The sequence below is a fragment of the Cyanistes caeruleus genome, chromosome 5 (assembly GCF_971803275.1).
Source record: "Cyanistes caeruleus chromosome 5, bCyaCae1.hap1.1, whole genome shotgun sequence".
NCBI lineage: Eukaryota > Metazoa > Chordata > Aves > Passeriformes > Paridae > Cyanistes > Cyanistes caeruleus.
Window position 1 is genome coordinate 40,361,630 of NC_141705.1, and position 14,493 is coordinate 40,376,122.

At 34.1% G+C, this 14,493-nt stretch overlaps 1 protein-coding gene across 1 annotated transcript in view; it reads right to left on the reverse strand.

Moving 5' to 3' along the window:
* Nucleotides 1–287: 287 nt before the first annotated feature.
* LOC111928358 (uncharacterized) overlaps nucleotides 288–14,493 on the reverse strand; it is a 93,277-nt gene continuing 79,071 nt past the window's right edge. The window contains exons 16-17 of the mRNA XM_086890437.1: nucleotides 4,901–5,018; nucleotides 288–1,564 (exon numbers count right to left, since the gene is read on the reverse strand). The gene's annotated coding sequence lies outside the window, so the exon portion shown is untranslated. The remainder of the gene's footprint in view (nucleotides 1,565–4,900; nucleotides 5,019–14,493) is intronic.

Sequence of the window (14,493 nt, forward strand, 5' to 3'; positions counted from 1 at the left end):
ATATGTCTTCTTCCAGCTTTCTTTAAAACACATGCCACCGAGAGTCACTGCTTAAAACAGAATAGTAAAGTAGATGGAGGGCTGGATTGTTTTTGCAATGACATTTCTTGTAGCCCACATCACTTTAATGCTGTTTTCATTTACTTATTCGGTCCCAGAATTTGCTCAACAGATTCTAAAATGACCCTTTCTTCAGCTATATTTTTTTCCATTTTATATTTGCTGTATAGTTTATGCAAAGCTAACTTCAGCAGACCCTCTGCAGCACTTACAGCCTCAGCTACATCTTTCACCTCATAGCCTCATTCACACATTCTGTTCTCAGGCTACTAGAGTTCTGTTTTGTTTTTTCTGTCAGTATTCTGTCCTTTCTGGCTTGGTTTCTGTATTTCTTGTGGCTTTTCAAGTCTTACTGAAGGCTTTTTTGCTTTCTGAACAAGAATAGTTGCCATACTATTCTGCTTTACTAAGAAAAAACAAAACACAAACAGAATAGAAACTACTAAAATTGGTACACAATCCTGGTTTTCCTTCTAGGATTTGATTTTCTTCGTAGCACTTTTTTTACAATAAGAGACTCTTTTAATCCATACCAAATTGGTAAAAAATTAATTTTTAGCTGATACAGATTAAGTCCATTAACACTGTAGTCACCAGTTAAACTATAAGGAAACAACTTCTGAAGAGTTCTATCCTAAGATCCATAGGGTGAAAAAATAAGGCAGTGTAGCTGAAATAAATTAAATATACTTACAGGCTGTACTCAATGGTCTGGTTCTGGTAAAAGAAGTCTTTTATTCTTACAAATTTATGTTTTAGTATATAAAATTGAATTTATCTCTAGAAAATACAGCAATGACCAATGTAAATTGACTCACATAAGTAAATTATTTTTTTTTCTTTGTGGATATCAATTTTACATGCATTTTTTCATCCAGGTGTGAATCAACTATTTACTTTTTGTATCATAAATTATGCAGCTTAAATAAGTATGACTTATATAATACTGTTGCAAATAAACTGAAAGACTCTAAACCTTGTATGAATTCTAAAAGTATGATGTACTGTACTTGATAATCAGTTACAGATTTTAGCTTTCATAAGTAAAAATTTGTTCCAGCATTTTCTGTAAGTTACCATTTATGAGTAAGACTTTCAGTACTCGTGTGATGATTCAGTTAGTGGGTGCCAAAACACAATGTGTTGTGATAAATATACTCCTTTTGTTTCCACTTCTGTTTAATCTGCCAGTGATTCTGCATATCAGCCAGATCTTCACAGGCCTCTTAGTGTTTTATTTGATATTATAAACTGGACATTGTTCTGCAAGTAATCTTGCTTACAAGGTCTCCTTTAAATATTACACAGAGTTTAGTACTGAAGTGTCCCCCCATATATTACTCTGTCTATGATTTGGGCCAACTAAGCGTGCACAGAACTGAACAATAGTGGTGATGTTTGCAGTCTTTCTGTGATTATACTTAGTTGAATGGATGCTGTGAATATTAAACCCCACCCCATACCTGCAAGAACAAGTAGTGTGAAGGAGCCAGCATGAGGATACCTGTAAGAAAGTAGTTTACAGATAAATTGAGGATGTGGGACTTGCATTTTGAAATGAATTCGCTATTCATGTCTATCATTCACTGGTGTACTCCTTTTATTCAAAATAATAGGCAATTATTATTAAATCTTAAAGTACTCAGATCAAAGAGAAAAAGTGTTCCTCTAGTTCAGAAACCTAGCCAGATGTTCTTTGCATTAGCTAAAATATGGTTGTATGAAAAATTGCTTTTTGGTGCAGTAGTTTAAAAAAAATCACCTCAAATCATATCAGGATTAATAATTTCTGAATCTTTCCCTGATTATTTTAGTTTCTAACTCACTTGTAGGCAAATCAATGGAATAGAGGGCCTAGATTCACATTACTGAAGGAGAGCAAGTGTCACAGGACCTCAAGAGTTAGTCCTTGCAGAGGGGAAGTATTTGAGTTCAGGCTTTCACAAATGCAGGGTATCAGAGGAAAGTGTTCTCAGTCTATTTTTATGACATTATATCAATAATTAAAATGGCCTAGAATCCTCATCTCTTAATGAATGTCTCAATCACGAAATCAGACACGAGCCTCTCTCATGTTTCTGTCCTGTGCATTCTTTCACCTTTATCAAGCTCACTCAGTTTCTCCAGACAGAAACTCCACTGAATATTGTCAGCATGGAGCTGAGACCCACCTGCCCAGCAGCACTGAGCTCGTGTCCCCTGGAAGCAACTGCAGGGCAAGCCCAGCTCTGCACTGGGCTTGTTCATGGGCTGTTCATTGGCTCAGAGCAGAACTCGAGCAAGAGACTGTGGATGTGACTTGTCTTGTGCTTGTTCTAGATGCAAGCCTTTATTGAAAATGGAACTGGATTGTGCTCAAAATCTGTTCCAAATACTGTTATTTGTTCTTCTCTATTCACAAACCCTTTATGAGTCAAGGCCTTTGAATATTCATATGACAACTATTTGAAACCCTTCTCCTGTGTAGGCAATAGTGTTTGTCTCAGTCCTCTCAGATGCCTTCCATTTAAATTTTTCCACTCATACAGTGGCAAAAAGTGATGCCTTTGTTCTGTCAAATTCTGATTCATCTTAGTCTCACCCCATCAACTGTACTGTGGAATATGAGGATAAAATTCAAGTTTTTATGATAAAACCCCAAGAAGCTGAAGGAACTAAACATTCCTTAAAAATTTTTATTGTTTTCCTTTGTTATTTAAAATTTAATTGCTCCTCAAATTAAATGTATTTCTTCTAATGACTCCTTTTACTGAATACATCAGCTTATCTGCTGCAACTCTGCTTTTTAAGTCAATAATCTCTATGCTTGAACAATTTACTATATGTTGCTTTCCTATAGCTCACAGCTAGGGAAATTAATTCTGTTCAGACTCAAAGTAAATGTTTGAGTAAATGGAATTAGTTTACTGATACATGAACAAATCTAGGATAGGATTTAATTACATTTACAGAAATTTAATCTAATGAATCAGGTTGATTTTTTTTCTAGTATTTAATGGACCTTGCCAGGATCAGTAAGTCACCTAAAATAATAAAGCAATTTCTTCTGTACTCCTCTTTGAACACGCAACCTGTAAAACTAATAAATAGCTATATACAGTTTGTACAATCATATGAAAGAAATATTGTTGCTTTTTTCCCCCCCTTCTTCTGTGTCCAAAATTATAATCAAGACTGCCTTCCTTCTGTGTAACAACATTAATGTGTTTGCAGAAAATAGCTGCATAATGGGTACATTAAGGGTAGATTAGCCACATTGACTTTCTAATTTGGTGTTCTGTCTTCAACAGTGGTCAGTACTGAGTGCAGCAAAGGAGGCACAAGATTTATTAATACTGGATAAGCACATGATAACTTCCTAAGAGAATATTTCTATAAAAATATTTGCCTTACTGTCTTGAACCAGAAGGAATTATTCCTAGTCTACCCAGAAAGTATAACTGTGCTCCACTTTCCCACGCAAATATGTTTACCTCTTCTGCCACAGCAAGATTGTAGTTTTATTAATATCTCATGGCAATGAATGCATTTTTCAAATATTTTGGTGAGAAATCAGATTCTTTCTGGAGCTACACAAATATGGAAGGCTTCTTTTGTTCCTGTGCAACTGGAACTGGAACAATATGTTGCCAAATTTGTATTGCCCACAGCATTCATTAATAATAAACCACGGCTATCCTATGCTCTTTCACTGGTCCCATGTCAATGTTGGGGTTTTTTTGAGCCCTTTTGATGTTTCTAGTTCTTTTCCTTCTGCCTTGGATGTGTGATTCTTTGTATTAGTTTCTCAGACTATAGTCTTTCAACTATAGTCTTTTTACTCAAGCAACTTTATGAACTCTAATATTAAGCAGTTTATAATATTAAAAATTATTTCTACTCTGAATTTGTAACCTCATTTAAATGGGAAAAAACCTTAGTCCTGTACAAATCCTCTCCAGACTTTTCCAAGTTTACATACAATATTTTCATAATAAACTTTCATTATGATAAATGAAAACTCAAGATTCACTTTTTGTTTCTTTAAGGAATTGCTATAAAAGTTACAAGCACAAATATAATATTTTGAGAATTTAGAAAAAAATTTTGTTTTTTAAAGGTTTTTTAAATGCAAATGCATTACAAAAATATTCCTAACAGAGAGGTTTTGGGGTTTTTTTAAATCAGGTTGTAAATTATAGCCAGGAGGCAATGATATCTAGAAGGTAATTTCTTCAATTAGGATATACTACAAGTCATTAATTTTTATAATACTAATTGCAAAAATCATACATTGATAAAGCAAACAAGCATTTCTAGACTTAAATCTTATTTACACAACATTAATGGAAAAATTACCAAGGCCGTATAAAACTTCTATTCAATTCTTCACTTTGAGGAGTAAGGTGAATGTTATATTTCCAGTACCCAGCAATTTGGCTTTCACTCAAATGCACATTGCCTATGATGTCCCATGAATAACATAATCTGCTTACCAAACTTGATCTTGTTAGTAATTTATTGTATTTTTAGAAGTTAAATAAATTCTAATGCCATTTCTGTTTCCTATATTAATTCATCTAGTAAAAAATGGTTGACTATAAGAAGAAATTATTCCCAGTGTAGTAAGCTAGTGCAAACTATTTATAATCAAATAATTGCTCAGAAGTTTTTACATTTTGTAGCTTTTTTTCCTCCTGGATTGTCATCTGGATTAGGTGTCATTTGTTCTCTCTGAGGCAATTTAAACTCAGAGTTCTGACTAAAGTAAACAGGATGTGAATGTAAGTTTAGTTGATGTAGCTCAAATTTATGCACAGAGACTACTAGAATTAACAACAGCAAAAAAATTGTTGCTTACCTGAGAAACATTTAGCAACCACTTCTACACATATGTAGAGCTATTCTAAAGTTATTCTGATTTCTTCTTCCTTTTGGATTATTTGAAGGCACTTTTACATTCTCAATGAAGCTTTGTTCTGCAAGCAGTTATTAAAAGAGCAAGAAGCAGATCTTTTGAAAGATTTGATAATCAAACAGGAAACGAGAGAAAATGGATAAAATAATCTGAAAGTGTCCTGGGTGAGTAAAGGGAAAAAAAGAAACCCAAATTGTAGGATATTTAGTATACTTGCACACATACAAATACCCATACAATTATCTATGTAAATACACAGTCACATGTAAAGTAATATTGTCCCACTTGTTTCAAGAGAATGACAGAAAAGTTATGCAGCTTGATTGGCTTTTCATCTTTCCTACTTTCTGATTTTTTATCACTGCCTCAATTGCAATAATTTTACTATATTTTGGCTTATACCACATAGGCATAACATGATGCTTAGTGCTTTAAAAAAAAATGTTCATCCAGAATTATATTGTATTTACACTGGTAAAAATAATGGAGATGAAGTTTTATAGACCTTTACTTTCAGTGCTGTTTCCTGAGAAAAAAGCTTCTTGGTTCAAAACTGTGATTGGTTTTACTTATAAGTAAAATCACAAAGATGATCACTGTAATAGTAACAACACATTCTTTACTGGTTGTTTTAGAGTACAAAAATCTAAGGAATATTGGCACAAGAGTAGTAAAGTCACTGAAGATCTGAGTATCTGCAAAAGACTACAAGAAAAGAAAGGTCTATATAACAAACACCCTATTATGATTAATGTAAATTCTGATACCTGTCTGGCTAATAATTATCATACACCAATGAAGCAGCTTTGTAGAATACATTGAAAGCACATGTTAATTGATTAAAAATAGCCTTAATCAGAAATATTCATCAATTGTGTCTATATGTGCAATTCTACACTGCTAACCACTAAGAATAGATTAACACCAATTCCAAAATTATGTGATATCCATGAAGCAGAACTAAATATGAAAAACTGTGCTGATTAAATGGTGGGAGACACAAAGGTTTGCAGAGAAGAGACAGGACTTGCCAAGGAGTCCACACTGGTCTGGCTAAGAAGCACAGAGGAAAGGGCAGCTGGAGCTGCCCTCTGTGAAACCAGCATGATCCATCCTACCACTGAGCATGGGTGGAGGAGGTAGAACATTCACCAAGTGAAAAAGCTGTAAAAAAAATCCTACATGCGGGCACAGAAAATGCTAAGTGGGAAAAAACATTTTCTTTAGGAAGCAGAGAGAGAAAAGTCATTCTTAGTCTTCACAGAAAGATCAGTTAGAATCTCCTACAACTAGTTTCAGCCTAAATGCTGCACAGACAGAAATTCTTCAAGACAAATTAATTTACAAGAATAATAATTATGATGACCAGGATCTCTGCCCTTTTACTTTCTAAGTTCAGGGACTCATCCTGAATTATTCTGTAAAAAAGTGTTCAAAAAACTGTACAAAAGAGCAATTAACTTTAGTGAAATTACTGTTCATTAACCCCTTTTGACATTAGAAAATAAAGCACTTTAGAGAACTGATACTGAAATTAAAGTTAATTGAAACTAGAAGACATGCCTCCTTGAAAAAAAATTTCCCTCTTATGTGAGCAGACATCTCTTATTCTAGTTGTCAGATTCTTCTTTATCTTGCTTTTTCTCTGCATAAATATGAAAAGCAGTAAATATAAAAACCAAGGAGTTGTTCAACATTTTCTTTATATGACCACAGCAACCTTAAATGATGACAGTATATTTCCCCAGAAAATAGAATTAAAGTGGTCCATGATACTGATTATAATAAGTAGCAGTCATTCAATTAAATAGTTTTATTCAAGGCAAAGAGATTACTTTTTTAAGAACCTAATTCTGGTAAATATACATCTTTATGTTTTATATGCTTAATACCAGAAACACCATGTTAAATTCAGACCCTCTTAAATGAGACAAGATTTTTTGGTCATGAAACAAAAAAAAGCAGCATGAAAGGTGATGAAAATTAAAAAAGAGCTAATGCATTGAATCTTAACCATTTCCTGCTAATTAGCTGGAATAAATTTGAGGGGAAACTGGTTCACTCTTGCTGAAATGTGAAATTGATGAACGAACTCCTTAGTTTACAGGAAAAGCAGTAAGATCAGTGCGATCATACATAAATTAATTAATTAATAGGCAATTTAATAAATATATAGAAATAAAACTGAAATACAGAACTAAGATTGGAAAGACATTTTTCAAAATCCCAAACTGCACTGTTAAGTCACAAATCTATTCACAGCTAAGGAGTGCAGACTTCAGACCAATATATTTAACTCCTGATGATTATTTATGTCTGACATCACTGTGATTTAAACACCCAAATCTGACAACCATTCTGAACATACCAGCCTGAATTACAAGCTTTTTGAGCAAGATAAGCCCCAAAGCAATATAATGAAACCACATTGACAACATCTAGAATTTTTCTGTATATAAGGCATGCTATATATTTGGGCTGAAAGAGAATCAGAGCAGCCACCTGTAAATAATACCCAGGCATGGGACAAGGTGCTTAAGATACTATTTTACAAATAAACCAATGAAAGCAACTTTCATTGTCATCATGTCTAACTCCTTGTTTTCTGAGGCAGTTTGTATCATACAGACCCTTTCAGTGCTCTCTTACCAAGTGGGTTAGAGGACATAGCCGTAACAGACTTAAAAGAAAGCTTGCTACAAAAATCTAATTCTTCTTATGGCTACCAGATCCCTACTCTTCTAATGTTTGCTGTATTTGTTTCCATTATCCTTGATCTTTTGATTTGTGTGCATTTGCTCTTTGACTGGAATAATTTCTCTGTGGCAGTTGGCTAGCATTGTTTTTTCTTTTCTAAAGATAATTTTCTAGCAAGCAATTATATGATCTACCATCTAGATGGGAAAAGACAGTTTTTCAGCACTCTGGTAAAATGAACTCCCTACTTTTCTGATTACTCCAGCAGCCACTGTCTGGGCTTCATCTAGATAACTAGAATTGAGCAAAGAATTCAGATCAAGGGTATAACAGGGACATTTTTTATATTTCAGTACTTGAGTGAAAACTTTCTACTTGCACAAATTCTTGAAATTTATTGGATTAAAAAACACAAAACTAAGAGTGGCAGCAGTATTTGTGATAGAAACATGGTCACAAAGCAGAAAAGAATTAAGATATGCGATTGGTAGTACACCTTTATCAAGATGACGTTAATTTTTATTGGAGTCTCACAGATGAACAGTAACTCACAAATCCCTGCAGTTCAGCCAGTGGTCTGGCAACCTGCCCAAAGAGTTTTCCACCACCTTGTCTGCCAAGTTCTGCTGCTTGTGTAAATGTTCAGTGGTAACAGCCATAGAGCTGCTTTGGTGTCTCAAGTTTTCACTAAAACAAAAAAAATAAACCAGATTTGAATCTCACCAGTCCAAAAGACTAGAATTCCAAAGTGGATCAAAGTTCAGAATATTTTATGTTTAGACACTGCAACACTTGTATGATGTCCAAACCTTACCTCTCCCATAGCCATAAAAAACACCAGAATCTTTGCACATGATAGAGCCACAGACTTTAAACCTCCAGGCTGAAGCAAAGTTTATTACTATACTGTCTGACATTATAAATTAGAGTCAGAAAATAATTGTGCCATAATTTTTGCCAAAGTTCATGGCTCACAGGCACGTATGGAGTTTTACTATTTTCGGAGTAGAGTAGACTCCTGATACCATGGAAAAAGGAGAAATATTGAGATGCCAATTTTTTTTCCTATATCTACTGCATCCTTCATGATTGCGTTAATTAGTTCTCAATACTGAACTGGACAATTTCTACCTATGCAGTTAATCAAATCAATATTGACTATTTGGAGCTGATAATCTCAGGTAGTTAAAAGTGACTTTATGCAACTAAATGCTCCAAGTAGCTATGGAGAAAAATTGTCATTCCCACTTTTTTTTTTTTTGATGCACGAATTTTTGGTGTATCAAAATTATGAGAATGATTGATGTCTTATTGAAGGACTTTCAAACCATTAAAAAAAAAAAATAAAAGAAAGAAGAAACTGAAATAAGCTTTCAGTTCCTCTTCACATCCAGGACATATAACACAATAAGCAAATTGCTGCCTGACTCAGTCTCTATTACTTATTGAATCGTACTCTCTTTCAAAATTAAATTGTTTTCTTCTTGGATGCTTTTTAACATAACCTGAAGGATTGTTTTTACTATTCTCAACTTGAACATAAGATTTTTCCTTTAGCTGTATTCTCAAGTGCTCATACATGTGCCCCTCTGTAAAACTCAAACACAGAATGGAAATGGATTTCTTCAGTACCATACAAAGCCCACCTAAGTACAGTAGGTTTGAAATGTTTGCCTCTCAGGTTTGTCTCCAATAAACCAATGAAAAGAAAAAGAATCATTCTTTCTTTGTGAGATATCTTCACGTATTAAAGGCAGAATAGTAATTTTATATATATATATATACACTCCCAAAATTTGGAGTTCTGTCTCATTCAGAGATCTTATTTAAGGTAAAATAGGCATCTTTAACACTGTGGAATAACATAAGAAAAGTTTGATGCATAAAATAATAAAAATGCCTTATTTTTTCACTATTCAAGTATGTATTACCACTAGTTTCTTTAATATTATCATTCCTCAAATAAGACTTTCAGTACATTGAGATATCTGAAAAGGAAAGAACCTACTCTGGATCAAAATTCTTCTTACTAAAAACATTCTTATTGCTATTTAACATGGCAGAAAAACACATAAAAATACAGCTCAGAAAAAGTATAAAGCATCATTGAAGAAGTTACCAAGCAACCACACTTTAAAGCTAAGTAAAAATAATATTTTCTCTCCATTTGGCAATCCTATATCAGAAAAAATATCTATGTTAAATTGTAATATACTGAAAAAATATGCCAATATGAAATGCAATTTTAATTGTAATGGTCAGCAGATGAAGATACAGAAATAACACCAAATGCGTAGCATAATTACTGGAGTCATTGAAAACAGAGACAACTTTATTGCACCATACTTTCCAGACATGAGCCACAGCAATCAATAAGAGATATTGCTGACCTTGCAGTGGGTATAACATTCAATAAATATAATGAGCAATCTAATAGCGTTTTATTAAAATTAATCTATAACAACACTGTCTAGTAAAGTGACCACATCTGATGTGGCCATCAATACTACTGTCCCCAAAGTTACAGAAAAAATCCTAAAAAAACTAGTAGAACAATTCCATGCCTGTAGCAGCAGTAAATTAACATAGAAATTGTGCCAGTGTAATTAGATTGTTTAAGGCCCTTAAAAAAGTAATAGCATTATCAGTATACTCATGTTGCTACTGTAAAACCAATGTAAAAATAGTTTACTGTTAAACGCTTCTGTAAACATATCAGGATGGAATACACACACACAGAGATGCAGGGGTTTTATATCTTTAACCACAGCAGATTTAAGCTAGTAGAATCAGTCAGCTTATAAACTATTTTTAGCACCCCTTTTTTTCTTTTCTTAAGTTAATACTTGTTTTTTCAGAACATCCATTGAAATAAAATCTCACAGGGAAAAAAAAAAAGAGGAAAAAAAAAGGAAAAGGAAGAAAAAGGAAAAAAAAAACAGACCAAAACACTGTCACACAAACCAACATACAAATGTGAGAGAGGGTTCTTCAACTATTATATTCAACTATTCAAAAAGAAATATATATCCTGGCACTTGTGTGGTTAAATACGAATGTCTGAAACATGACGAGCAATATTTATGCTGTTATTTGCAGGATTCTGCATTCTAGCTTTATAAAAACACATTCTGATAGGTTTATATAATGTACCTGACTTCAGATGAAAATTTTACAGTATTTCTTACAGTAGCAAGGAAATGTCTTAATGAGAAGGAAAAGGTTGTTTATAGGCTGCAGAAACATTCTGACTGCAAAGCATATATTAGTAATAATCATAATAATAATAACAATAATAGGCAATAGATCTGCATTCAGTGTAGTGAAAGGGAGATTTTTTTGTGGTTTACTGCCGTGCTTAAGATCAACTTTGACCTTTTTTCCTTTATGTTGCTACTTTTTAGTAATCCATAATTCTGAGAGCATTCCTTGCAAAGACAATAAGGACATAACTTAGCCATAACTCGACTAATTTTTGATCCTTCTACAGAGGTGATTTAATTCAATGTACAATTATTAACATTATATTACTAACAATAATATAATGTGTTTATTATCAAAATGTGATAATTTAAGTAAAATGCTAATGTCTGCAAATCTCTGAGAAGAAATACATCAGTTGTCTTATTACCAAAACTATTCACTACAACAACATAAATCTCAATGTAAGTTGAATTTCAGAAAAGGATTACAGAAGAATAGCTAACTGGATTCTCACTTCCATTTTCATAACTTGGATTTAAAGATCAACAAATACACTACATGTTCTATCATAGAACTGATAAAGCCCAAAATTTTTGGCAAAGCAGGGTCTATTTTCTTGAGCTACAAACACGTTTATGTTCTTTCAACCTAATATTATTTCTTGCTTGTACTTGCCTCACCTGCTTCGTTATATATTATTCCTTTAATCTGTTACAAATATCACACACAGAGAAACACACAGAGAAAACCAGAATAAACAAATTGAACATATTGAACAAATATGCTCTTAAAAACACCAATAATACTAACCTGTGTTCTGTTTATTCTTTACAGATTGTCACTAAAATTTAGCTTTTAAAATGTCACTATTCCCTTCCTCATTCTCTTAAAATCCATATTACATTTCCAGTCTATTGGTATATCTCCATCACCCTTACCTTTCTCTCTGCCTTTTTGTGATATGTCATGAAAAACTCTTAAAATATATGCTTCTGTAATTATATTGTTCTGCCACTTTTTTTGTTTAGGTTTTTTTGTTGTTCTTGTTTTGTTAGTTTGGTTTGGGGTTTTTGTTTGGTGTGGAGACACCTAGGTTTTAGGAAGAGGAGTTGTTTCAGTTAGTTGTGAGCAGATTTTTACTTGGAGTTAGCACCATTACTTAGTCAAGCAATATTTTTTTTAATTATTGAATTAAAGAGGATTGAATTATCCTTGCTTCTATAGCTGTGTGTGGAAGTGTCATCCTTCTAACATAAATTTAAGAATTCTTCATTGCAATTTCACTGCCTTCAGTAAGCTATTCCCATTCACAAAATCAAGATGGATGCTTTTCTAGTCACTAGATTTTTTAATTATATAGTTGGGCTGAGATCCATGACTTGGCATTGTTCACTGCTTCTATAGGGTCTGGCTCACTGAATAAAATATAAAGCAGATAACAACAATCTAGATTACTTACTATCATCATGTTAAATAAGCCTTTCAGAAATTTCTCTGTGGTGAATACAATGTTCAAGTGATGCCAGAAAGCCTTTTATACTTTGAGTACTTTTTACTTTTATTGGCCTTTTCTTTATGAGTGAAACAAAACATTAATAATGATTTCTCAGAACAAGATTTCCCATCAGTGGCATAAAAATTTACACCTCAAGGGCTTAGGTATAATTGTTCATGATTGCCCAAGGTAACTGGATGTACTGTGTTTGACAGCAATATGCTTAAAAAAGTAGTTTATTTAGTAATAAAAATGCAATAGAATGGTTGAAGTGGCTCAGAAGCCTGAGATTAATCAACTGCCTTTCCAGACCTGCACTTTCTCTTCTAGAGACTGCTAGACTTCTCTGCTATTTGCCCCCAAATGGTAAATTGCACTGTTTCCAGAAAGGCAATATTTTCTAACTTTTTGTTTTTATAAAATAATTATTTTCTGAAGTCCAAAAACCTAATTTAATCTCCTTACCTTCCACAGTTCATAATATTTCTTCACTCAAAAATTTCAGACTTCTCATTCAATTAGGGGAAAAAAAAGCAAAATGTCAAACCTTCTTGGGAGGAGGGCAACATTTTACAGGTAACTGAATAACCTTTTTATTTGCTCTCCCATTAGAAAAATCAATCCACATATGCATTTATTTGTCTGTTGCTCTGACATATTGTTTTGGTTGCAAAAGAACCTAATTGGAACAGAAGTCTTGCTCTAAAGACCAGCAAAGGATTTAGAGACACACCTTCAGCTTAACATTCAGACCTGGATATCACCTGCAAACATTAGAAAAGAAGGGGAAAAAAGGGTCTCCAGATTGATATCTAAGTGTGGGAAATTGCCCTCATCAAACACCATACTCAAAATTGCTGCTCACACACTCTGAGTAAAATACTGGAGTGTATGGAGGTGATTAACTTGAATGCCACCAGTTCTCCTTGGTTTAAGCAGAAGAATTTTAGCAGAAACCCTTTTTGTTTAGTCAGCTTTAGTTGATGTGCAAGGCTGACTCCACTCAGCAACAATCTCAGCAGCTGAGATTGTTCAAGTTGCCCTTTCTCCAGGAGCTGGGATGGCAATGGGCAATGAGGAAGGACAGGCCTTTTGGCATCCCAGATCCTGAGTAACAGGTAACAAGGCCACCTCTTTCTGCTGCCAGCTCACCACATTTACAGGAGACAACATCTACCTCTGCTGCAGAGTTTGGTAACAGCCAGAGGCCCAAATTTGCACAACATATAGAAATAAAGCAGCTGCTGCTTTAACTACCAAAACTGACCGGGTCCATTGGGATCATCAGGTTATATTCACAGTGAAAAGGGGTTTTTTGTCACAGTAAAAATACTGGAATGAGTAACAAGAAGAAAAAAAAAAATGAAGGGAAGTTCCATCAATCCTCTCATCAATCTTAATTTAAAGTCATATCCTATGTGTGATGTTGGCAGGACAACTGCACAGCACTTGCTCATTTGCCAGACCAGGAAAAAAGGTGAGTGTGAGCAATGAAACCAACACATCAGCTGAGCTTAGGTTGCTTCTGAACACTGCAGCAGGGCCATGGTGCACCACACAGCACAGCAACTGCCCAGCCAGAGGACTAGTGGGTACAAAGAGGCTGACACAGATACAAGAGACTGCAAACAGATTACTTGTCCCAGCATGCAGGGTCACCTGCACATGATTCTTTTTTTTCCTGCAACAGTGGGATCTCTTTCTCAGAGAAAAGTAAGTGTAAAAGTATGCTTTTGCTGATACACTGGACATCCAAATTCAGTCTTTTTTTTGATGGAGCATTTTTTTTAAAACCACTTTAGTACCTGAGTTGCTATTGTTCCTCATGGAATAATATACTGCTGTTTGTTGAGAGCTGAACGACAGTCATTCACAGTATTTCTATAAATGTAATTCATTTCTCCCATGATAGCCTGTGGAAGAAAGGCTTGTAGAGCCCACAGACTCCACAGGCACATCCTTCTCTTACCCCTGCTTGAATGTCTGTCACTCAGCTCACCTCAGAACAGTGATTTAATCTATTGACTCATTTCATTGTTCCCAGATTCAGCATCCAAATATATTCTTTATCAGCTTCATTTGCACTGAAAGGATGTTGTGATCTGTCACATATAATTAGAAATAGCAGGAGATGACAACA